The sequence below is a fragment of the Dama dama genome, chromosome 19, assembly GCF_033118175.1.
Source record: "Dama dama isolate Ldn47 chromosome 19, ASM3311817v1, whole genome shotgun sequence".
NCBI classification, from domain to species: domain Eukaryota; kingdom Metazoa; phylum Chordata; class Mammalia; order Artiodactyla; family Cervidae; genus Dama; species Dama dama.
The window spans coordinates 95,330,953-95,357,469 of NC_083699.1; the positions used below are offsets into that span (position 1 = coordinate 95,330,953).

The window sequence follows — 26,517 nt, forward strand, 5'->3', positions numbered from 1 at the left end:
AAAAGACCTTGATGCTGGGAAAGATTGAGGGCAGGAGGAGAAGGGGACAACAGAGGATGAGATGGTTGGATGACATCACCAAAACGATGGACATGAGTTTGAGTAAACTCCAGGAGTTGGTGATTGACAGGGAAGCCTGGCATGTTGCAGTCCATGGGGTTGCGGAGTCAGACACTACTGAGCAACTGAACTGAACTGAACAGAACCCACAGGAGATAAATTTTTAAGTGGAATCCTTGATAGCTTAACTATTCCTTGATTCTGTGAAAGAATGAATGAATATCATGACTTCTATGATAGAAACAGCCCTCTTCCAACTAAGGTCATATTTTTACCCTAGAGTCTCCTTATAGCATTTCTCGTTTTTGCATTTTTCAGGGTGTAGATTAAGACTCAGCATGGGGATATGAAAGTTAAAACCGTTACTATGGATTTACCAATGGGAAAGTTGACATTAGGCCTTGCATACATAAAGATACAGGGAACAAAAAAGAAAATGACCACCATTATATGGGATGCACAGGTGTAGAAGGCTTTGTGATTCCCTTTCAAACCATGAGTCTTCAGGGAAGATAACATGACTCCATAGGACACTAAGAGAATGAAGAAGACAACAGTGCAAATTGCTCCACCATTAGCTATCATAATCCAATCAGTGCAAGCAACTTCATTAAAGGGAACATGCCACACAGGAAGTTGTCAGTGACATTGGGGCCACAGAAAGGGAGATGATAAATAAAGAGAAATTGAACCAATGAGTGCAGAAAACCAACAGTCCAGGACACCAGCAGCATGAGAACACACACCCTCCAATTCATGATGATCAAATAATGAAGAGGTTTACAGATGGCTATGTATCGATCATAGACCACCACCATCAGAAGAATGACTTCTGCACCAGCAAATAAATGACCTACAAAGACTTGGGTCATATAAGACTGGAAGGAAATAGTCTGTTTCTCATAAGTAAGTCAGTGATTGTTTTGGGAATAATGTCAATAGAACAAATAGTATAATATAAATATAAATATAAATATAAATCTTTTCTATAAATGATAAAGAAGTCAGAGAAAAGTACATGGAACAAGTATGTTTTTCCAATTGCACTCATCTCACACGCTAGTAAAGCAATACTTAATATTCTCCAAACCAGGCTTCAGCAATAAGTGAACCGTGAACTTCCAGATGTTGAAGCTGGTATTAAAAAAGGCAGAGGAACCAGATATCAAATTGGCAACATCTGCCTGATCATCAAAAAAACAAGAGAGTTCCAGAAAAACATCTATTTCTGCTTTATTGACTATGCCAAAGTCTTTGACTATGTGGATCACAATAAACTATGGAAAATTCTGAAAGAGATGGGAATACCAGACCGCCTGACTTGCCTCTTGAGAAACCTGTATGCAGGTCAGGAAGTAACAGTTAGAACTGGACATGGAAAAACAGACTGGTTCCCAATAGGAAAAGGAGTATGTCAAGGCTGTATATGGTCACCCTGCTTATTTAACTTATATGCAGAGTACATCATGAGAAACGCTGGGCTGGAAGAAGCACAAGCTGGAATCAAGACTGCTGGGAGAAATATCAATAACCTCAGATATGCAGATGACACCACCCTTATGGCAGAAAGTGAAGAGCAACTAAAGAGCCTCTTGATGAAAGTGAAAGGGGAGAGTGAAAAAGTTGGCTTAAAGCTTAACATTCAGAAAACTAAGATCATGGCATCTGGTCCCATCACCTCATGGGAAATAGATGGGGAGACAGTGGAAACAGTGTCAGACTTTATTTTTTTGGGCTCCGAATTCACTGCAGATGGCGACTGCAGCCAAGAAATTAAAAGATGCTTACTCCTTGGAAGGAAAGTTATGACCACCCTAGATAGCATATTAAAAAGCAGAGACATTACTTTGCCAACCAAGGGTCATATGGTCAAGGCTATGGTTTTTCCAGTGGTCATGTATGGATGTGAGAGTTGGATGGTGAAGAAAGCTGAGTGCAGAAAAATTGATGCTTTTGAACTATGGTGTTGGAGAAGACTCTTGAGAGCCCCTTGGACTGCAAGGAGATCCAACCAGTCCATCCTAAAGGACATCAGTCCTGGGTGTTCATTGGAAGGACTGATGCTGAAGCTGAAGATCCAGTACTTTGGCCACCTCATGTGAAGAGTTGACTCGTTGGAAAAGACCCTGATGCTGGGAGGGATTGTGGGCAGGAGGAGAAGGGGACAACAGAGGATGAGATGGCTGGATGGCATCACCGACTCGATGGGCATGAGTTTGAGTAAACTCTGGGAGTTGGTGATGGACAGGGAGGCCTGGCGTGCTGTGATTCATGGGGTCGCATGGAGTCGGACACGACTGAACAACTGAACTGAACTGAACTGAACGGAACAGTCCATGGGGTCGCGAAGAGTCGGACATGACTGAGCGAGTTCACTTGACTTCACTTCACTTCTTAGGGATTGGAATGAAAACTGACCTTTTACAGTCCTGTGGCAACTTCCTAGTTTTCCAAATTTGCTGGCATATTGAGTGCAACACTTTCACAGTATCATCTTTCAGGAGTTGAAATAGTTCAACTGGAAATCCATCACATCCACTAGGTTTGTTCGTAGTGATGCTTTCTAAGGCCCACCAGACATTCCAGGATGTCTGGCTCTAGGTGAGTGATCACACCATCGTGATTATCTGGGTAGTGAAAGATCTTTTTTTTGTACAGTTCTTCTGTGTATTCTTGCCACCTCTTCTTAATATCTTCTGCTTCTGTTAGGTCCATACCATTTCTGTCCGTTATCGATCCCATCTTTGCATGAAAAGTTCCAATGGTATCTCTAATTTTCTTGAAGAGATCTCTAGTCTTTCCCATTCTGTTGTTTTCCTCTATTTCTTTCATTGATCTCTGAGGAAGGCTTTCTTATCTCTCCTAGCTATTGTTTGGAACTCTGCATTCAAATGGGAATATCTTTCCTTCCCTCCTTTGCTTTTCACATCTCTTCTTTTCATAGCTATTTGTAAAGCCTCCTCAGACAACCATTTTGCCTTTTTGCATTTCTTTTCCATGGGGATGGTCTTGATCCCTGTCTCCTGTACAATGTCACGAACCTCCATCCATAGTTCATCAGGCTCTCTATCAGTTCTAGTCCCTTAAATCTATTTCTCACTTCCACTGTATAGTCATAAGGGATATGTTTTAGGTCATACCTGAATGGTCTAGTGGTTTTCCCTACTTTCTTCAGTTTAAGTCTGAATTTGGCAATAAGGAGTTCATGATGTGAGCCACAGCCACCTCCCGGTCTTGTTTTCCTGACTGTATAGAGCTTCTCCATCTTTGGCTGCAAATAATATAATCAATCTCATTTCAGTGTTGACCATCTGTTGATGTCCATGTGTAGAGTCTTCTCTTGTGTTGTTGGAAGAGGGTGTTTGTTATGACCAATGCGTTCTCTTGGCAAAACTCTATTAGCCTTTGAACTGCTTCATTCCATACTCCAAGACCAAATTTGCCTGTTACTCCAGGTGTTTCTTGACTTCCTACTTTTGCATTCCAGCCCCCTTTAATGAAAAGGACATCTCTTTTGGGTGTTAGTTCTAAAAGGTCTTGTAGGTCTTCATAGAACCATTCAACTTCAGCTTCTTCAGCATGACTGGTTGGGGCATAGGTTTGGATTACAGTGATATTGAATGGTTTGCCTTGGAAACGAACAGAGATCATTCTGTCATTTTGGAGATTGTATCAAAGTACTGCATTTCTGACTCTTTTGTTGTCCATGATGACTACTCCATTTCTTCTAAGGGATTCCTGCCCACAGTAGTAGATATAATGGTCATCTGAGTTAAATTCACCCATTCCAGTCATTTTAGTTTGCTGATTCCTAGAATGTCAACACTCATACTCTTGCAATCTCCTGTTTGACCACTTCCAATTTGCCTTGATTCATGGACCTAACATTCCAGGTTCCTATACAATATTTCTCTTTACAACATCAGACCTTGCTTCTATCTCCTGTCCCATCCACAACTGGATATTATTTTTGCTTTGGCTCCATCCCTTCATTCTTTCTGGAATTATTTCTCCACTGAGCTCCAGTAGGATATTGGGCACCTACAGACCTGGGGAGTTCCTGTTTCAGTATCCTATCATTTTGCCTTTTCGTACTGTTCATGGGGTTCTCAAGGCAAGAATACTGAAGTGTTTTGCCATTCCCTTCTCCAGTAGATCACATACTGTCAGACCTCTCCACCATGACCCCACCATCTTGGGTGGCCCCACACGGCATGGCTTAGTTTCGTTGAGTTAGATAAGACTGTGGTCCTGTGATCAGATTGGCTAGTTTTCTGTGATTATGGTTTTAGTGTGTCTACCCTCTGATGCCCTCTCAAAACACCTACCATCTTACTTGGGTTTCTCTTACCTTGGATGCAGGGTATCTCTTCACGTCTGCTCCAGCAAAGTGCAGCTGCTGCTCCTTACCTTGGACGAGGGGTATCTTCTCACGGCCGCCCCTCCTGACCTTGAACATGGAGTAGCTCCTCTCAGCTTAGTTACTATTCTTCTTTTTTTCTGACCAATAAATAGTGAAGCAGTCAAATTTGTGTTTCCAGTCCATATCTCTAACCAAATTCCTAGACTTGTATAGTCAGCATTTTTGGACTTTTTTTGGTTGAATATCAGTTTAATATTTATAAAACAAATTTTAAATTTTACACAATAAAAAGGTGTCTTCCATCTCATTGCATAGTCCCACCTTTGATGTAATTGGTCAGCAAATTAAAAACAACAACAACAGCAGTATGTTTCACTCCCTTTTGGCTCTCATATTACTTATTGATACTTTTAACTAAATCCTACTGTTTCTATTTTTAAAATATAACACAAATTTGGTCATTTCCTGTCCCCCATTTCCTTCTTTGCCAACTGCCATAGCTTTCCGAATCTCTCCACTTTTATTCTGGTCTTCAGTTTGTTCTCTTGAAGTAGTCCAAACTTTACTCTTTTAATCTTGTTCTGATTATGTTACTCAACTGCTCTAAACTCTAACAGTGGATTCCAATCAATCATTCACAATTTAATGTACCACATTTAACATTTGCAGTTAAAAGAAGTGTAGTCAACATTTTGAGCTTACCTGGAGGCTCAGAGGTAATGAACTCACTTTTCAAAGCATGAGATGGAGGTTCAGTCCCTGGGTTGGGAAAATCCCCTGGAAGAGTAAATGGCAACCCACTCCAGTATTCTTGTCTGAGAAATCCCATGAACAGAGGAACCTGGCAGTGTACAGACCACGAGGTAGCAGAAAGAGTTGAACACAGTTTAGCAGCTAAACAACAAGAACAATTACCATTTTATAGTCTAAGAAAATGAGGATCAGAGCATCTAGCTAACTTCCCCAAAGTCAAGCAGTGTTAAGTGATAAAAGTGGAACTGGAACCTAATTTTGATTTATTTCAAAATGATTAAATTTCTTACATAATAAAGTCACACCATTGTGAAGACTGGTTGCCATGATTTCTTATCAGTCTTACCTTGTGGAGGCTTGCTCACAATCTGAAGAAAGCTTTTTTATGTTGCTCATAAAAACCTGGAATTCTTCTTTCTTCTAGTATTACAACAAAGAGTGAAAGGCTGCGTTATTACTTGAGAAAATATTTTATTTCATTCAACTGTCCATTAATTTTTTTTCATGGAATCTTCTGATTGAAAATTCAAAGACATTTTAATTGAATTGTAGATTGTTTAAGAGAAATACCATGGCAACTACAAAAAAACAAAGGTTTACCATGTTTAAACAATTTATTGAAAAGACCACCAAGCTCTATGTTTACACAGGAAGATAGCAACTAGACATTTCCCAGGAAAATTTATCATAAGTAACTTCTTTCCTTACTACCTTTAAAAAAAAAAAAATTCAATTGTTTAGTTCTCAATCAGTTCTGTTGGTGTGGCCAGACTAGTTGATTTGAGATTTGGAGATACATTCCTGTGCTGTTTTCTTTTCTTTTCTCTCTCTCTCTGTTTTGATATTTTGATATCCACACCTTCAGTTCTTTAAGCCTAAGAAGGACCTTCTGAAAACGTTCTATCAGTTCTTAAAAGGATATTCTCTTTTTGCCCACTAGGGGCAAAGATCACTGGACATTTTATTCTTTCTAGTGACATTTATTATTAAGTCTTAGAATTGGAAAATGTCCAAGACTGACTCTTGCTTAATTAAATTCACTGGGATTTTCTACTACATTTTAAAAGTGCACCTGTATTTAAAGATACTACTAAGCCAAATCACAGAATTAAGGTCACAATGATGGAGACAAAAATCAGCTTCAGCACCATTTTAAGGCTACTGACAACCAGGAACAAAATACCAACCCAATCATTTTGTCCCAGTGAAGATTAGCTCATCATGTATTTCTTTATTTGCCCTAGGACATTTTTCTTTTCTTTCATTTATGACTCAATTTATTCTACCCTACATTTGGCTAAACATATAAAATTTTTATCAACAATTAAGACATAATAAGTAGGTGTTTATCCATTAAAAAAAAAATTAAGCATGTTAGTTGCTCAGTCATGCCTGACTCTGCGACCCCATGAAACAGTCAGTTTCCTCTGTTAGGTTCCCCATGAGCCTTCCAGGCTCCTCTATCCATGGAATTCTCAAGGCAATAATATTGGAGTGGTAGCCATTCCCTTCTCCAGGGGCTATTCCTGATATAGGAATCAAACCCTGGTCTCTTGCATTGCAGGCAGACTTCTTACCATAAATTAAAAAAAAAAAATCTATCTCTTATATCTAAATTGGTGTTGCTGCTGCTGCTGCTATGTCGCTTCTGTCCTGTCCAACTCTGTGTGACCCCCATAGACGGCAGCCCACCAGGCTCCGCTGTCCCTGGAATTCTCCAGGCAAGAACACTGGAGTGGGTTGCCATTTCCTTCTCCAATGCATGAAAGTGAAAAGTGAAAGTGAAGTCACTCAGTTGTGTCTGACTCTTCGAGACCCCATAGACGGCAGCCTACCAGGCTCCTCGGTCCATGGGACTCTCCAGGCAAGAGTACTGGAGTGGATTGCCATTGCCTTCTCTGAAATTGGTAATGAAAAATATACAAAACATATTTTATTACCTTTTCAGGTGTAAGAACTAGATATTAATTGAACTATTTTACTTTTAAATTTTAGGTACTTATTTTATTCCATGAATGATACTACAGGTGAGGACACAGCATTTAATAAAAAAAGGAAAATTCCTTCCTGTATGGAACTTATATTCTTATAATAGAATCAGACAATAAAGAGACAATTTAATAAAGTAGATATAGACTTATTCAGTGCTTCTCAGACAATAAATAGTGTACCATGAGAGAATAAGTGGGAAATATCTACTATGGATAATAGTAGGTCCAAGCCCTCTGGACCACCTCCCCCTTCCTTTTTTTTCACCTCCCCTTGGAGTTGACTGCATTTTAGTGGGGCATTTGGTGAAGCTGCTACCCTGAGCTGAGTCAGATTGTTGCAGAGAAAGTTTATCATTCTCAGGATTGCTGTCAGGATGATTAAATAGAGCTGTTGTGCAATAGGTCCTAACCCACAGCAGCAATGAAGGGGAGTAAACACTGGACTGGGAATCGGGAACTGGTCTAGTCTGGTTTGGTGACTCTGGGCAAGTCTCTTCCACTCTGTTAGCCTGGGTAGTGTCACCTATAAAAGGCGGGCTGACCTAGATAACTGACTCTAAAGTCAGTTTTAAAAATTTATCTCTCAACTCTATAGTTCTCCGAATTTCTTTAAACCAGTTTTACCTTGGTTGATTTTACCACTACTTTGCAAAGTGATTACTTCTTGTCTCTCACCTCTTCACTTACTTTTTGGCTAGTTCACTCAGAGATAACCACAGGAAATATGCATCTCACAAGCAAATAATTTTCTCCTTTGGAGACATCTATGCTGTGTTTTCACTGTGGAGCAATTACATGGTAAATCTGGGATGTGTCTAGAATATTCACTCTTATAAAACGAGGCTCTTCAGCCTAAATGTTGGTTGCTCACTGATACTTGTATGAAATGCCAGTTGGGTGGCAAGGTTTGAAACCAGACAACTCTACTAGATAACCAGGCTCTGTATGAAATAGGTTATAGTCATCTCATGCTTCCACTCTGATAATTACTCTAAAGATTTTCAAATCCTAAGACTGATGAAACTTTTTACATTTTTTTTCTTGTTCCTGTTCCCCAGACTCAAGCTGATAGACAGCCAGAGCCTGGAAGCAATAATGACTCATTATTTAAACATTATTATGTCAATAATAATCATACCCTCTTTCTTGGGGCTCAAGCACTAATATAAAGATTTTTTTCTTTTAAAGACTCACAACCAGAAATACTGTGAAATTTCAGAATGTTAAGGATAAAAAGAACATCCCTAAAAATGTCCCAATAGTGTTAACATAAAATACAGGACAGCTGGTTAACGTTGAAGTTCAAATAGACAATAAGTAATTTTTTAGAATAAGTATGTTTCTAGAATTTCCTTGTTTATCTGAAATGCAAACTTAGTTGTATATCCTATATTTTTACTTGCTAGATGTGGCAATGCTGTTTTTCAGAGTAAAACCAGATCACCCAAACATCCCATCAATTAGTAGTGGATGGTAATGGGCAATTTGACTGATGTTTTCAAAATTCGGAAACATTAAAATTTTCAACATATAGTCCCAACCTACCCAAGATATCAATGAAGGGATAAATGAAAACTTTTTAAGACATTCAAGGGCCTAGAAAAAATGACCTCTCAGAAAGTTATCCAGTATGCATCCCAATAAAGCTGGCAAGTAAAGCACAGAAGTCAGGGTACATAAAAAATGAAACCATATGAAATATATGAAAATATATGAAGAATATGAAGAATATGAAAATATATGAAAAATATGAAATATATGAAGAATATGAAAATGTATGAAGAATATGAAAATGTATGAAGAATGTGAAAATGCATGAAAAATATGAAGAATATGAAAATAGGTGGAAAATATGAAATGTATGAAAAATATGAGGTATATGAAAATATCTGAAAAATATGAAGAATATGAAAATGTGTGAAAAATATGAAGAATATGAAAATATGTGAAATATATGAAGAATATGAAAATGTATGAAGAATGTGAAAATGTGTGAAAAATATGAAGAATGTGAAAATGTGTGAAAAATACGAAGAATATAAAAATGTGTGAAAAATATAAAGAATATGAAAATGTGTGAAAAATGTGAAGAATATGAAAATGTGTGAAAAATATGAAGAATATGAAAATGTGTGAAAAATATGAAGAATATGAAAATGTGTGAAAAATATGAAGAATATGAAAATGTATGAAGAATGTGAAAATGTGTGAAAAATATGAAGAATGTGAAAATGTGTGAAAAATACGAAGAATATGAAAATGTGTGAAAAATATAAAGAATATGAAAATGTGTGAAAAATGTGAAGAATATGAAAATATGTGAAAAATATGAAGAATATAAAAATATGTGCAAAATATAAAGGATATAAAAATATGTGCAACATATGAAGAATATGAAAATGTGCAAAATATGAAGAATATAAAAATATGTGCAAAATATAAAGAATATGAAAATATGTGCAAAATATGAAGAATATGAAAATATTCTGAAAAGATGAAGAAAATGAAAACATTCTGAAAAGATGAAGAATATGAAAATCTGTGCAAAATGTGAAGAATATGAAAATATGTTCAAAATATGAAGAATATGAAAATATTCTGAAAATATGAAGAATATGAAAATCTGTGCAAAATATGAAGAATATGAAAATATATGAAAAATATGAAGAATATTAAAATATGTGAAAAATATGAAGAATATGAAAATATTCTGAAAATATGATGAATATGAAAATATTCTGAAAATATGAAGAGTATGAAAATATTCTGAAAATATGTGCAAAATATGAAGAATATGAAAATATTCTGAAAATATGAAGAGTATGAAAATATGTGCAACATATGAAGAATATGAAAATATTCGAAAAATATGAAGAATATGAAAATATGTGCAAAATATGAAGAATATGACAATATGTGCAACATATGAGGAATATGAAAATATTCTGAAAATATGAATATAAAAATATTCTGAAAATATGAAGAGTATTAAAATATGTGCAAATATGAAGGAAATGAAAATATTCTAAAAATATGAAGAATATGAAAATATTCTGAAAATATGATGAATATGAAAATATTCTGAAAATATGAATATAAAAATATTCTGAAAATATGAAGAATATGAAAATATGTGCAAAATATGAAGAATATGAAAATATTCTGAAAATATGATGAATATGAAAATATTCTGAAAATATGACGAATATAAAAATATTCTGAAAATATGAAGAATATGAAAATATGTGCAAAATATGAAGAATATGAAAATATGTGCAAAATATGAAGAATATGAAAATATTCTGAAAATATGAAGAATATGAAAATCTGTGCAAAATATGAAGAATATGAAAATATGTGAAAAATATGAAGAATATGAAAATATGTGAAAAATATGAAGACTGTGAAAATATTCTGGAAATATGAAGAATGTGAAATTATGTCCAAAATATGAAGAATATGAAAATGTATGAAAAACACAAAGAATATGAAAATGTATGAAAAATATGGAGAATATGAAAATGTATGAAAAATATGAAGAATATGAAGAATATGAAAATGTATGAAAAATATGAAGAATATGAAAATGTGTGAAAAATATGAAGAATATGAAAATGTATGAAAAATATGAAAAATGTGAAAATATGTGGATATGAAGAAAGTGAAAATGTGTGAAAAATACGAAGAATATGAAAATGTGTGAAAAATATAAAGAATATGAAAATGTGTGAAAAATGTGAAGAATATGAAAATATGTGAAAAATATAAAGAATATGAAAATGCATGAAAAATATGAAGAGTATGAAAATATGTGAAAATATGAAGACTATGAAAATGTATGAAAAAATGAAGAATATGAAAATATGTGAAAAATATGAGGAATTTAAAAATGTATTAACATATGAAATATATGAAAATATATGAAAATTTATGAATTGTATGAAAATATATGAAATATATGAAAATATATAAAATATATGATGAACATGAAAATATATGAAAAATATGAAAAATATGAAGAATATGAAAATATATGAAATATATGAAAAGATATGAAATATATGGAAATATATGATGAATATGAATATATATGAAAAGATGAAAAATATGAATATATATGAAATATATGAAGAATATGAAAATATATAAAAAATATGAAAGTATATGAAAATATATTAAAAGATATGAAATATGTGAAAATATATGAAATGTATGACATATATGAAAACATATGAAATATATGAAAAATATGAAATTATATGAAATATATGGGAAAAGAAACAGAAAATAAAGACAAACTTTCCTGCCTTCATGGAGCTTACATTCCAGTGAAGAGATGAAAAGCAACTATGCTATAAAGCGATATGTGTTGGTGTAATAAATAAAGTAGAGAAGGAAATAGGAAGTGTTGTAGACTGCTGGAACTTTAGGAATGGTGTTTGGAACGTCCTCACTGAGGGGACACTCAGTCTAATGAGGGGACATGACTGTCTCCTCAGTCATTGTCTGCGATGGAATGGATTTGGGGAATCAGTCAAACTGTCCACTGTACCTGCAGAACATACAGTCCAGGTAAAACAGGTAGACAGGTGGCTCTAGGGGAGAGGTCTCCTGGGACAAAAGGAGATGTTGTAGAATATCTGTTGTCATGGAAAATTTAAAAATACTGTGAGAATTAGAAGAAACAAAAACAAGTATAAGGAGAAAGTTAACTTCACAGAATACCACTTGACTCCTCCGTGAATAATTCTTACTAAGTCGCAATGATGTAAAATGTTGTTATTAGTTTACAAATTTTAAAATATACTGATAGAGAAAGCATGGAAGATGTAATTTTAATTATAGAACCAAATGTAAATGTTATCACCTGGAATGCTCTACGATTGGAATGTCAGAAAAGGAAGACAGCAGAGCTAAAGATAAGTCTAAGAGCACCAGTGTTCTCTTTAAACCCAAGTGGATGTTAAGAGACCGACTATATTTGGTATATGTTTACTGCCTAAAATTTCAAAGATAGCCAAACAATAGAGAAATAAATATGTGTCATAATTACACAGGGAAATTGGGGAAGATAGATGTGAGGTGATATAAGTGAGCTGAATCTTATAGCAGCAACTTGAATATCTAAAATGGACAAATTCAGACATTGTATATAAACTCACATTTACTGTAGAATCATAGAAGAAATACAGAATTTTGATGTAGCTACAGAATAAACAAGTTATAGAGTTAGTGGGCTGATTTTGGGGAGTTAAGACAGGGTGAGAGTGAAGAACAGAATATTATTTTCATTATTAGTCCTTTCAGACAAATTTGACTTTTGAACTATGTGTGTGCATTATGCTGAATTTTAAAATATCTGGTTTCCACTCTACAAAAATTTCTTTCTGTACTCCTGAAAGTGATATGCTTTCACTATGGAAAATTTAGAAACTATATAAAACTTCTCCAGGATTTAGAGGTAACTATTAAAATATTGGCCCATTTTCTTCTAGTCTTTTGAGATCAATTACATTTACACACATTTGTGATTATGTGGAGTAAGGATACAACTTGATGTATTCAAATTTGTGAATCTAAACTGATTAACTTAGATTCCATAGATAATTTGTAACATTTAAAATCTCCCTTATGATTTCAAATGAAACCAAAATAAACATGATATTAAAATCTTTCTGCAAAGAGACCTTTGGCATTAAACAATAGCAGTAAAATTAGCCTATTTACCAATGTGACTAGACCCCAACAATCTAAGGGTAAGTTCATTCTGATGTTAATCAGGCAGTGAGAGCTATGACTTGCCAGACAAAATTAAATGACAGATTTGTTTCATAACTGGACAGTTACATCAGTTCAGTTCAGTTCACTCAGTCGTGTCCGACTCTTTGCGACCCCATGGACCACAGCATGCCAGGCCTCCCTGTCCATCACCAACTCTTGGAGTCTACCCAAACCCATGTCCATTGAGTCGGTGATGCCATCCAACCATCTCATCCTCTGTCATCCCCCTCACCTCCTGCCCTCAATCTTTCCCAGCATCAGGGTCTTTTCAAATGAGTCAGCTCTTCACATCAGATGGCCAAAGTATTGGAGTTTCAGCTTCAGCATCAGTCCTTCCAATGAATACTCAATGAACACTTCAAGTGATCTCCTTTAGGATGGACTGGTTAGATCTCCTTGCAGTCCAAGGGACTCCCAAGAGTCTTCTCCAACACCACAGTTCAAAAGCATCAATTCTTTGGCATTCAACTTTCTTTATAGTCCAACTTTGACATCCATACATGACTACTGGAAAAACAATAGCCTTGACTAGATGGACCTTTGTTGGTAAAGTGTTGTCTCTGCTTTTTAATATGCTCTCTAGGTTGGTCATAACTTTGCTTCCAAGAAGTAAGTGTCTTTTAACTTCATGGCTGCAGTCACCATCTGCAGTGATTTTGGTGCCCCCACCAAAAAAGTCAGCCACTGTTTCCACTGTTTCCCCATCTATTTCCCATGAAGTGATGGGACCAGATGCCATGATCTTAGTTTTCTGAATGTTAAGCTTTAAGCCAACTTTTTCACTCTCCCCTTTCACTTTCATCAAGAGGCTCTTTAGTTGCTCTTCACTTTCTGCCATAAGGTTGGTGTCATCTGCATATATGAGGTTATTGATATTTCTCCCGGCAATCTTGATTTCAGCTTGTGCTTCTTCCAGCCCAGTGTTTCTCATGATGTACCCTGCATATAAGTTAAATAAGCAGGGTGACAATATACAGCCTTGATGTACTCCTTTTCCTATTTGGAACCAGTCTGTTGTTCCATGTCCAGTTAGAACTGTTGCTTCCTGACCTGCCTACAGATTTCTCAAGAGGCAGTTTAGGTGGTCTAGTATTCTCATCTCTTTCAGAATTTCCCACAGTTTATTGTGATCCACACAGTCAAAGGCTTTGGCATAGTCAATAAAGCAGAAATAGATGTTTTTCTGGAACTCTCTTGCTTTTTCAATGATCCAGCAGATGTTGGCAATCTGATCTTTGATTCCTCTGCCTTTTCTAAAACCAGCTTGAACATCTGGAAGTTCACGGTTCACATATTGCTGTATCCTGGCTTGGAGAATTTTGAGCATTACGTTATTAGTGTGTGAGGTGAGTGCAATTGTGCAGTAGTTTGAGCATTCTTTGGCGTTGCCTTTCTTTGGAATTAGAATGAAATTTGACCTTTTCCAGTCCTGTGGCCACTGCTGAGTTTTCCAAATTTGCTAGCATATTCAGTGCAGCACTTTCACAGCATCATCTTTTAGGATTTGAAATAGCTCAACTGGAATTCCATCACCTCTGCTAGCTTTGTTTGTAGTGATGCTTCCTAAGGCCCACTTGACTTCACATTCCAGGATGTCTGGCTCTAGGTGAATGATCACACCATTGTGGTTATTTGGGCCATGAAGATCTTTTTTGTACAGTTCTTCTGTGTATTCCTGCCACCTCTTCTTAATGTCTTCTGCTTCTGTTAGATCCATACCATTTCTGTCCTTTATTGAGCTCATCTATGCATGAAATTTTCCCTTTGTATGTCTAATTTTCTTGAAGAGATCTCTAGTCTTTCCCATTCTATTGTTTTCCTCTATTTCTTTGCACTGATCACTGAGGAAGGCTTTCTTTTTTTTTTTTTCCATTTATTTTTATTAGTTGGAGGCTAATTACTTTACAATATTGTAGTGGGTTTTGCCATACATTGACGTGGATCAGCCATGGATTTACATGTATTCCCCACCCCGATCCCCCATCCCACCTCCCTCCCCACCCCATTGCTCTGGGTCTTCCCAGTGCACGAGGCCCAAGCACTTGTCTCATGCATCCAACCTGGGCTGGTGATCTGTTTCACCCTTGATAATATACATGTTTCAATGCTGTTCTCTCAAAACATCCCACCCTTGCCTTCTCCCACAGAAGGGGAGAGAGATGTTCTTTACATCTGTGTCTCTTTTTCTGTTTTGCATATAGGGTTATCATTACCATCTTTCTAAATTCCATATATATGTGTTAGTATGCTGTATTGGTCTTTATCTTTCTGGCTTACTTCACTCTGTATAATGGGCTCCAGTTTCATCCATCTCATTAGAACTGATTCAAATGAATTCTTTTTAATGGCTGAGTAATCTTCCATGGTGTATATGTACCACAGCTTCCTTATCCATTCGTCTGTTGATGGGCATCTAGGTTGCTTCCATGTCCTGGCTATTATAAACAGTGCTGCGATGAACATTGGGGTACACATGTCTCTTTCAGATCTGGTTTTGAGGAAGGCTTTCTTATCTGTCCTTGCTATTCTTTGGAACTCTGCATTCAAATGGGTATATCTTTCCTTTTCTCCTTTGCTTTTCACTTCCCTTCTTTTCACAGCTATTTGTAAGGCCTCCTCAGACAGCCATTTTGCCTTTTTGCATTTCTTTTTCTGGGGGATGATCTTAATCCCTGCCTCTTGTATAATGTCATGAACCTCCTTCCATAGTTCATCAGGCACTCTGTCTATCAGATCTAGTCCCTTAAATCTATTTCTCACTTCCACTGTATAGTCATAAGGGATTTGATTTAGGTCATACCTTAATGGTCTAGTGGTTTTCCCCACTCTCTTCAATTTGAGTCTGAATTTGGCAATAAGGAGTTCATGATCTGAGCCACAGTCAGCTCCCAATCTTGTTTTTGCTGACTGTATAAAACTTCTCCATCTTTGGCTGCAAAGAATATAGTCAATCTGATTTCAGTGTTGGTCATCTGGTGATGTACATGTGTAGAGTCTTCTCTTGTGTTCTTGGAAGAGGGTGTTTGCTATAACCAGTGCGTTCTCTTGGCAGAACTCTATTAGCCTTTGCCCTGCTTCATTATGTACTCCAAGGCCTAATTTGCCTGTTACTCTGGGTGTTTTATTTTCTTCCTACTTTTGCATTCAAGTCCCCTATAATGAAAAGGATATCTTCTTTGGGTGTTAGTTCTAAACGATCTTGTAGGTCTTCATAGAACCATTCACCTTCAGCTTCTTCAGCATTACTAGTCAGGACATAGACTTGGATTACCGTGATATTGAATGGTTTGCCTTGGGAACGAACAGAGATCATTCTGTCTTTTTTGAGATTGCATCCAAGTACTGCATTTCAGACTCTTTTGCTGACTATGATGACTACTCCATTTCTTCTAAGGGATTCTTGCCCACAGTAGTAGATATAATGGTCATTTGAGTTAAATTCACCCATTCCAGTCCATTTTAGTTCACTGATTCCTAAACTGTCAGTGTTCACTCTTGCCATCTCCTGTTTGACCACTTCCAATTCATGGACCTAACATTCCAGGTTCCTATGCAATACTGCTCTTTACAGCATTGGACCTTGCTTCTATCACCAGTCACATCCACAACTGGGTGTTATTTTTGCTTTGGCTCCATCCCTTCATTCTTTCTGGAGTTATTTCTCCACTGATCTGCAGTAGCATACTGGACACCTCCCGACCTGGGCAGCTCATCTTTCAGTGTCCTATCTTTTTGCCTTTTCATACTGTTCATGGGATTCTCAAGGCAAGAATACTGAAGTGGTTTGTCATTCCCTTCTCCAGTGAACCACATTTTGTCAAAATGCTCCACCATGACCCATCTGTCTTGGGTGGCCCAACACGGCATGGCTTAGTTTCATTGAGTTAGACAAGGCTGTGGTCCATGTGATTAGATTGGTTAGTTTTCTGTGATTGTAGTTTCAGTCTGTCTGCCCTCTGACCCCCCTCTCTTAGCGCCTACCATCTTCCTGGGGTTTCTCTTACCTTGGACATGGGGTGTCTCCTCTCGGCCGCTCGCCGCTCCAGCACCATCGCCACTTGCTGCTCATAGATACCTTATATAATAAGGCATGGTATTCAGATCCTGCCTTCCTCACTGGCCTTGCCTTCCATTCTCCCCAGTCTTTGCTCAGTGCCCAAGCTCCTGGGATCTAGCTCTCCATCATAGAATGTACCAGGCTTCTCTCCCTGCTTTGTGCTTGCTGCATGCATTCCCTGATGCATTCACTTGGGATGCTCTTTGCAAGCTATTTAGCCTGAACAAGTATTACAAGTCCATTAGGTCTCAACCTAGATCCTCTCTCCCCTGTGATGCTTACCTAATTCCTTCATGGATATTGTACAGCCTCTTCCCTTGGGCAACCACCAAACTTTCTCCATATACTATGACTAGTGCATATGTAGTATGAGTTACAGAGCTAAAAGAATGTGTTATGGGGTCAGACTGCCTGAGCTTGGCTCTCAGCTTCGTATCCAACTGGAAAAGTCACTAAAATAATGGGAGCCTCAGTTTGTTGTTGTTGTTAAGTTGCTAAGTCATATCTGACTCTTTGTGACCCCATGGACTGGAGCATGTGAGGCTCTTCTGTCCTACACTATGTACTGGAGTTTGCTCAAAGTCATATCGTGATACCTTACCATCACATCCTCTGCTGCCTCCTTCTCCTTTTGCCTTCAATTTTCCCCAGCATTGGATTCTTTCCCAATGAGGTGGCTCTTTGCAAAAGTTGGCCAAAGAATTGGAGCTATAGCTTTAGCATCAGTCCTTCCAATGAATATTCAGGGTTGATTTCCTTTAGGATTGATTGGTTGGATCTCCTTGCAGTCCAAGGGACTCTCAAGAGTCTTCTCCAACACCAGAGTTCAAAAGCATCAGTTCTTTGATGCTTAGTGTTTTTAATGGACCAACTCTCACATCCATACCAGACTACTGGAAAAACTATAACTTTGACTAGATGGACCTTTGCCAGCAAAGTGATGTCTCTTTTTAATACCTGTCTAGGTTTGTCATAGCTTTTCTTCCAAGTGGCAAGAATCTTTTAATTTCATGGCTGCAGTCACCATCCACAGTGATTTTGGAGCCCAAGAAAATAAAGTCTGTCACTGCTTCTACTTTTTCACTTCTCAGGGCTAGGTTTACTCATCTGTAAAATGGTATTATTAATAATATCTACCTCATTGGCTGTGGGAAAGATTACAAATTACAGAGAAGGCACTTGGCACAGTGCCTGGACTATGGTAAGTGCTCAGAAACATCTGGCATTATTTGTTGCTACTGCTGTAATGATTGACTTGCATGGCTAGCCACTGAATTAAGGGACTATAACTTTTCATCTTTACATACTCTGCACCACTGTAGAACTTGGCATCGTGTCCTTGCAAGTTTATTGACTAAATGAATGGATAAATGAATGCTTTAGAGAGTAAATTCAGTTACCTTTTTATAATTATCATTTTTCAGGATAGTAGTTCCAAGAATGGGCCTCAAAGTCATGCAAAAAGCCAATAAGTATTATTAATTCAAGGAGCCAATATTTTTCTTATTAAAATAAAGAGTCACTTCCTGAATACATTAATTGTATTATCAGCCCTGAGAAAGATTAATCTAAAAGCTATGAGGTCTCTCAGCAATGCAGGACCTTGTCTGTTTCCTATAAGATTTCTCACCATCATAGAGATGACAGTACTTCTGATCTACAGAGATTGAGGACTAATGGGATAATGCATTTCATGAAGGATTCCTAACCACAATATGAGTGGGAGCAACATTAAAGCACGTTTTTATTATCTTGTGAAATATTATCTTGTGAATTCATGTTTTCTATTTGATTGCTTTTCTCCCCCTCGAGAGAATTGTGGTTCCACTCAAGCCCAGGCACATGCAACGCCTTTGGAGTTGTGTGGTGCTGACTCGTGTCCTCGGGGACTATAAGTACTAAGGGTGATGCTGTTCTGTGCATCACCCCGGAACCAAGACTCTGCCATCAGAATGAGACGATGCCTTACTCCACCTGCAAGAGAATGGGATTCTATTGGCATTTTGCAAGTCTGAGTCCAAGCCAGACACTCTGGCAGTTATTTGGGAGAATAATATTTGTCCTGCTTATCTGCAAAGGCTGCTGGAAGACTCTAGTGAGCGATTTTATAGAGTACAAATTGATCTACAAATACAAGCATTTTTATTATGATTAAAAACACATCTCATCTTCTACTGGAACGTCTAGATAAAGGAATGTTGGTATGATAAAGAGCTAGAGCTAAAGGGGGAAAAGTGCTAAAAACCTAGTTACCAAATATGGCATTAAGAGAGTAATTACTTGATTAATTAATGATAGGGGCCCTATGTTTAAAGTCTTTCAGTTATACTGACATCAACCATCTTTGCCTATCAGGATTGGCTTATTTCTGCCGACGAAAAACTACCAAACCACTGAGGCCTAACAGACATGTGATTAATATGGACTCTGTTAATTGTATGGTTGAGTTTTATGCATGAAGCTGTATCCCTGATTTTTCTCCCTTAATTTCCTTCTGTTTAACTGTTGGTTGTAAAACAGTTTTAAATATATCTGCTGAGCATGAGTGCAAGTTTTGCAACTTGAAAAGTGCCTGAGTCAGTTTGGGCATTTCATGTAGTAAAACAGACCTGGGGGAACGCATAGGCTGTGAGATGGATTGCCGCTTGGCTTCCACTCCCAACCCTGCTGGCTCTTTCCTGCAGCTGCTCACTGGCACTGAATCTCATCTGTTATCATTAAGCACATGCATAGCATCAATAGTGGCAAAAGGCTTAATCACTTTCTTTTTGCCAGCCCATCTGATGGCCCTCTTCAACCTCTTTCTGGACAAATGAAGATGATGACAGCTGCCAGTCTGGTCTTCTCAGCAATCATTTACCCTTTCTGTTAGTGGTACCTGATTTCCTTTTGGGACCCTACCCTTCCTCCTACACTTTGCCTGCTCATATTCTCTGTGGTTCAAGTAGAGCTGATCTCATTTCCCTTGCTCCAGGGCAGGTCTTACACAAATAGAATCTCAATGATTGGTTTAGGGATGGGCATGTGACCCAAGCTGAGCCAGTGAGAGGCACCCCTGGGACCCAGGTGGCACTAGTGGTGAAGAACCCCCCTGCCAAAGCAGGAGATGCGAGACACAGGCCGCAGGTTCTGTCCGTGGGTTGGACAGATCCCCTGGAGGAGGGAATGGCAGCCCACTCCAGTATTCTTGCCTGGAAGATCCCGTAGACAGAGGAGTCTGGCTGGCCATAGTCTATCGGGTCACAAAAAGTCGGGCACGACTGAGGCGGCTTAACACACACACACGTGGGGAAAGAACAGCTCTCTCTTTCCATTAAGCCTAGAGTTTCTGGTCTCTTTGTCACAAACAAAGCAGAGTTCAGCCAAGAATGCAGACGGAGGAAAGGAGAGCCAAGAGACGGAGAGAGATAAACTCTGCGGGCCTTGTTTGAATATGTGGGTTTGGTCATACCTGAAGGCAAACCTGATCCTGTGTTTTGCCATTATATGAGCCAGTTTGAATAGATTTTTGTCACTTGTAACATAGAGTCTTGACTCAAATGATGCTGCTGATCACCATACCTTCTGCCTCAGCATTTATGTTCAGATCCTTAAGAAAAATGAGAACAAGACAGAAAGAAGTCAGTCTGCAGGAAACAAGATTCAGTGTTTTAGAAATACTTATACTTTTTTTTTTTTTTTGGTCAGGCTGCGAGGAATATTTTCATATTCTTCATATTTTGCACATATTTTCATATTCATCATATTTTCAGAATATTTTCATATTCTTCATATTTTGCACATATTTTCATACTCTACATATTTTCAGAATATTTTCATATTTGTCATATTTTCAGAATATTTTGATATCCTTCATATTTTGCACATATTTTCATATTCTTCATATTTACAGAATATTTTCACAATATTTTCATACTCTTCATATTTTCAGAATATTTTCATATTTGTCATATTTTCAGAATATTTTCATATCCTTCATATTTTGCACATATTTTCATATTCTTCATATTTTACACATATTTTCATATTCTTCATAATTACAGAATATTTTTATATTCTTCATATTTTCAGAATATTTTCAGAATATTTTCATATTCTTCATATTGTCAGAATATTTTCATATTCTTCATATTTTCAGAATATTTTCATATTCTCCATATTTTACACATATTTTCATATTCCTCATATTTTGCACATATTTTCATACTCTTCATATTTTCAGAATATTTTCATATTCTTCGTATTTTCAGAGTATTTTCATTCTCTTCATATTTTCAGAATATTTTAATATTCTTCATGTTTTCAGAATATTTTCATATTCATCATATTTTGCACTTATTGCCATATTCTACATATTTTTAACATATTTTCATAATTGGCAGATGTTTTCATATTCTACATATTTTTCACATATTTTTATATTCTTCATATTTTGCACATATTTTCATATTCATCATATTTTCAGAATGTTTTCATATTCTTCATATTTTGCACATATTTTCATACTCTGCATATTTTCAGAATATGTTCATATACATCATATTTTGCACATATTTTCATATTCCACATATTTTGAGAATATTTTCATATTCGTCATATTTTGCACATATTTTCATATTCTACATATTTTGCACATATTTTCATACACTTCATTTTTTTCACATATTTTCATATTCTTCATATTTTGCACATATTTTCATACTGTTCATATTTTCGGAATATTTTCATATTCTTCATATTTTCTGAATATTTTCATACTCTTGATATTTTCAGAATATTTTCATATTCTTCATATTTTGCACATATTTTCATACTGTTCATATTTTCAGAATATTTTCATATTCTTCATATTTTGCACATATTTTCAAACTCTTCATATTTTCAGAATATTTTCATATTCTTCATATTTTCAGAATATTTTCATACTCTTCATATGTTGCACATATTTTCATACTCTGCATATTTTCAGAATACTTTCATATTCTTCATACTTTGCACATATTTTCATATGCTTCATATTTTCTGAATATTTTCTTACTCTTCATATTTTCAGAATATTTTCATATTCTTCATATTTTCAGAATATTTTCATATTCTTCATATTTTAAGAATATTTTCATATTCATCATATTTTCAGAATATTTTCATATTCTTCATACTTTCCACATATTTTCATATGCTTCATATTTTCAGAATATTTTCATATTCTGCATATTTTCAGAATATTTTCATAATCATCATATTTTCAGAATATTAACATATTCGTCCTATTTTGCACTTATTTTCATATTCTTCAAATTTTTCACTTATTTTCATATTCTTCATATTTTGCACATATTTTCATATTCTCCATATTTTACACATGTTTTCATACTCTTCATATTTTCAGAATATTTTCATATTCTTCATATTTTCAGAATATTTTCATATTCTTCATATTTTCAGAATATTTTCATACTCTTCATATTTTGCACAAATTTTCATACTTTTCATATTTTCAGAATACTTTCATATTCATCATATATTGCACACATTTTCATATTCTAAACATTGTGCACATATTTTCATTCTCTTCATATTTTCAGAATATTCTCATATTCTTCATATTTTCAGAATATTTTCATATTCTTCATATTTTCAGAATATTTTCATATTCGTCATATTTTGCACTTTTTTATATTCTACATATTTTTCACATATTCTCATATTCTTCATATTTTCAGAATATTTTCATATTCCTCATATTTTCAGAATACTGTCATATTCCTCATATTTTGCACATATTTTCATACTCCTCATATTTTGCAGGCCGAATATCCCTGCAGTGACTTGAATGCAGGCTCGTCTTGCATCTCCCAAGACGAAAGGATGTTTGAATCCCCTGTGGAGACCACAGAGAAAGACCTAGATTCCCACCTCATCGGAACCGGAGGCCTCACATCCTTTGAAAACTTGAGAGGTCCGCGGAGATCAATGCTTCCAAAGGAGACGATGCCTGACTACTCTTGAAAATTGATAGGAGTCCCAGGATCCCTGTGGCGGGTGGAAAGGGATCCTTGGTCTCCCGACTCAGCTGAAGAGGCGTCTCAATTGCCCTGCAAAGCCTCGAGGAGAATCCCGAGGTGTCCCTCGAAATTGGCAGGAGTCCTGACGTCGCTGAACAAACACGTGTTTGGAAGGGCCTCCCCATCGGAACTCGAGAATATACCCCAGGTTCCGGCCGCAACTCGAGAGAAACCATAAGACTTCGCCCTCGCCGCGAGATGAGGCCCGATTCCCCTGCACTGCGTGCAGAGCAATTCCGTGTTCCACATCAAACATGAAAGGAGCCTTGATTTCCTTGATGGCAATCCAGAGAGAACCCAAAATCACTGTCTCAAGTCTAGAGGGATCCTGAGGTCACTGTAGCAACAAGAAAGGGCTCCGTGGACCCCAAATCAACTCGAGATGAGAGCTTAGTCCCTGGCTTCAACCTAAGAGGAATACCAACTTTCCACAAGCAGCTCAAGAGGAGGCTTCTCTCAGCTATAAGTATGTGAGAGGGACCCTGATTTTGTGGCATCAGGAGGAATCGACACCGAGATGGTATGATTGGAAGTAAGGCTGGATATCCCTGCAGTGAATTGAATGCACGCACTTCTTGCATCTCCCAAGAGGAAGGGATGTCTAAATACGCTGTGGAGACCACAGAGAGAGACCGAGTTCTCCGCCTCATCGCGACTGGAGGCCTCACATCCTTTGAAAACTCGAGAGGCCCGCAGAGATCAATGCTTCCAAAGGAGACGATGCCTGACTCCTCTTGAAAATTGATAGGAGTCCCAGGATCCCTGTGGCACGTGGAAAGGGACCCTGGTTGTCCCGCCTCACGTGGAGACGCGTCCCAATTGCCAAGCCAAGACTCGAGGAGAATCCCGAGGTGTCCCTCGCACCTAGGCAGGAGTCTGGATGTCGCTGAAGAAATACGTGTCTGGAAGTGCCCTCCGCATCGTAACTCGAGAATATACCCCAGGTTCCGGCCGCAACTCGAGAAAAACCATGAGACTTCCCCCTGGCCGCGAGATGAGGCCCGATTACCCTGCACTGCATGCAGAGCAATTCCGTGTTCCACATCAAATGTGAAAGGAGCCTTGATTTCTTTGATGGCACTCCAGAGAAAACCCAAGATCACTGTCTCAAGTCTAGAGGGATCCTGAGGTCACTGTAGCAACATGAAAGGCTCCGTGGACCCCAAATCAACTCGAGATGAGAGCTTAGTCCCTGGCTTCAACTCAAGAGGAATACCAACTTTCCACAAGCACCTCAAGAGGAGGCTTCTCTCAGGTACAGGTATGTGAGAGGGCCCCTGAGTTTGTGGCCTCAAGTGGAATGGACACCGAGATGCTCTGACTCGAAGTAAGGCCGGACAGCCCTGCAGTGAGTTGAATGCAGGCTCATCTTGCATCTCCGAAGACCAAGGGATGTCTGAATCCCCTGTGGTGACCACAGAGAAAGACCTAGTTCTCCGCCTCATCGCGACCTGAGGCCTCACATCCTTTGAAAACTCGAGAGGTCCGCGGAGATCAATGCTTCCAAAGGAGACGATGCCTGACTCCTCTTGAAATGGGTAGGAGTCCCAAGATCCCTGTGGCACGTGGAAAGGGACCCTGGTTGTTCTTCCTCACGTGGAGACGCGTCCCAATGGCCAAGCCAAGATTCGAGGAGAATCCCGAGGTGTCCCTCGCCCCTAGGCAGGAGTCTGGATGTCGCTGAAGAAATACGTGTCTGGAAGTGCCCTCCGCATCGTAACTCGAGAACATACCCCAGGTTCCGGCCACAACTCGAGAAAAACCATGAGACTTCCCCCTCGCCGTGATAAGAGGCACGATTACCCTGCACTGCATGCAGAGCAATTTTGTGTTCCACATCAAATGTGAGAGGAACCTTGATTTCTTTCATGGCACTCCAGAGAAAACCCAAGATCACTGTCTCAAGTCTAGAGGGATCCTGAGGTCACTGTATCAACATGAAAGGCTCCGTGGACCCCAAATCAACTCGAGATGAGAGCTTAGTCCCTGGCTTCAACTCAAGAGGAATACCAACTTTCCACAAGCACCTCAAGAGGAGGCTTCTCTCAGGTACAGGTATGTGAGAGGGCCCCTGAGTTTGTGGCCTCAAGTGGAATGGACACCGAGATGCTCTGACTCGAAGTAAGGCCGGACAGCCCTGCAGTGAGTTGAATGCAGGCTCGTCTTGCATCTCCGAAGACCAAGGGATGTCTGAATCCCCTGTGGAGACCACAGAGAAAGACCTAGTTCTCCGCCTCTTTGCGACCTGAGGCCTCACATCCTTTGAAAACGCGAGAGGTCCGCGGAGATCAATGCTTCCAAAGGAGACGATGCCTGACTACTTTTGAAATGGATAGGAGTCCCAGGATCCCTATGGCACGTGGAAAGGGACACTGGGTATCCCGCCTCACGTGGAGACGCGTCCCAATTGCCATGCCAAGACTCGAGGAGAATCCCGAGGTGTCCTTCGCCCCTAGGCAGGAGTCCTAACGTCGCTGAACAAACATGTGTCTGGAAGGGCCCTCCCCATCGTAACTCGAGACTATACCCCAGGCTCCGGCCGCAACTCGAGAAAAACCATGAGACTTCCCCCTGGCCGCGAGATGAGGCCCGATTACCCAGCAGTGCGTGCAGAGCAATTCCGTGTTCCACATCAAACGTGAAAGGAGCCTTGATTTCCTTGATGGCACTTCAGAGAAAACCCAAGATCACTGTCTCAAGTCTAGACGGATCCAGAGGTCACTGTAGCAACACGAAAGGGCTCTCTGGACCCGAAATCAACTGGAGATGAGAGCTTAGTCCCTGGCTTCGACTCAAGAGGAATACCAACTTTCCACAAGCACCTCAAGAGGAGGCTTCTATCAGCTACAGGTATGTGAGAGGGACCCTGAATTTGTGGCCTCAAGAGGAATGGACACCGAGATGCTCTGACTCAAAGTAAGGCCGGATATCCCTGCAGTGAATTGAATGCAGGCTCGTCTTGCATCTCCCAAGACGAAGGGATGTCTGAATCCCCTGTGGAGACCACAGAGAAAGACCTAGTTCTCCGCCTCATCGCGACCGGAGGCCTCACATCCTTTGAAAACTCGAGAGGTCCGCAGAGATCAATGCTTCCAAAGGAGACGATGCCTGACTCCTCTGAAACGGATAGGAGTCCCAGGATCCCTGTGGCACGTGGACAGGGACCCTGGGTCTCCCGCCTCACGTGGAGAAGCGTACCAATTGCCATGCCAAGAGTCGAGGAGAATCCCGAGGTGTCCCTCGCACCTAGGCAGGAGTCCGGATGTTGCTGAACAAACACGTGTCTGGAAGGGCCCTCCCCGTCGTAACTCGAGAATATACCCCAGGTTCCGGCCGCAATTCGAGAAAAACCATGAGACTTCCCCCTCGCCGCGAGATGAGGCCCGATTACCCTGCACTGCGTGCAGAGCAATTCCGTGTTCCACATCAAACGTGAAAAGAGCCTTG

General features: G+C 38.5%; 1 pseudogene; it reads right to left on the reverse strand.

The window, feature by feature from the left end:
- Nucleotides 1–336: 336 nt before the first annotated feature.
- LOC133074133 (olfactory receptor 4A15-like) lies at nt 337–17,000 on the reverse strand (annotated as a pseudogene).
- Between the last annotated feature and the right edge of the window lie 9,517 nt (nt 17,001–26,517).